The sequence below is a fragment of the Galeopterus variegatus genome, unplaced genomic scaffold, assembly GCF_000696425.1.
Source record: "Galeopterus variegatus unplaced genomic scaffold, G_variegatus-3.0.2 Scaffold6797, whole genome shotgun sequence".
Classification (NCBI taxonomy): Eukaryota; Metazoa; Chordata; class Mammalia; order Dermoptera; family Cynocephalidae; genus Galeopterus; species Galeopterus variegatus.
In genome coordinates this window covers 118,554-119,741 of record NW_007732908.1, presented here as the reverse complement: position 1 = coordinate 119,741, position 1,188 = coordinate 118,554, and positions in this window count along the sequence as shown.

The following is a 1,188-nucleotide window of genomic DNA, read 5'->3' as shown; positions in this document are numbered from 1 at the left end:
CTTCCAATATTCCTTGCCCTCCCTTAATATAAATGTATTTTTACATTTAAAAAGTGATACAGTCACAATGTGAGATAGGGGGTACAGGAAAAGAATTAACTGTGATTCCATCAACTAAAAAATAATTAACATCATTGTTTAAATATTTCTGCCTGGTTTTTGAGGTTAAGAACAATTGGGCCAGAGGGTGTAAACATTTTTTATGACTCTTGGTACATATTGCCAAAATCCTTTCCAAAAAGGCTACGTTAATTTATAATATCATTAACATATATGCAAGTACCAATTTCACTAAACTTTTGCCAACTTTAGATGACACATCATTGTTAATTCTAATTTGCATTTTTATTAACACCAAGACTGAGGATGTTTCTACATGGTTGTTAATTCATTTCTTATGTTTTTCTCTCCTTTGCCAGGTCATTTAGTAGGACATCAATAATTTTTTAATGATTTATGCTAATTACTTTATTTGTCTGGTAATTATTTTATTTATTATAAATGTATTAATTTAATAAGGAGTCACTCTTTAACATATGTGCTGCAAATATAATTTCTTCAATTTTTTTAACTTGAAATCATTTTTATTTACTCAAATGTGTTCAAATTTTCCTTGGTGGTTTTTCTCATTGTGTCCAACTTTAAAAAGCCAGAGTTGTACCAAAAAAATCACAAAATAAATGCAAGTAAGGCACTGAAATTATTTGGTTACACTTTTTATAAATTTGTCCTCCACATGATTATCATCAAAATAAAAATATAATTTTAAAACTGTCATAGAGAATTCTTCAACCGCTTATACCATGTCATAGTACAATAACTTCTGATTAGTATTTGTGTTTTATGAAAAATTTTTAATTTGGTTTTTTTTCTCTCCCCTACTCCTTCATCAGTTTACTTAGTGGAATTGACATTCTTCCTCTCTTTATTAGTGCTTCTAATATTGATTTTAATCTAAAAAATACCTCAATTATACTTTGTAACCATAGCATAATAAATATCCATATTCCTTACCCTTCCTTAATATTCTTATATATATTTGATTAATCACTTCTGTTTCCTGCTTATCCCTACACTCCCCAATCCTGGGCTGCACTTCTTGATATAATTTTCTGCACCTAGTTTCTAAAGCTAGTTTCCCAAGCAACCTTCCTTCCAGCACTAAAGTTGTGGAAAACATCCTCCATC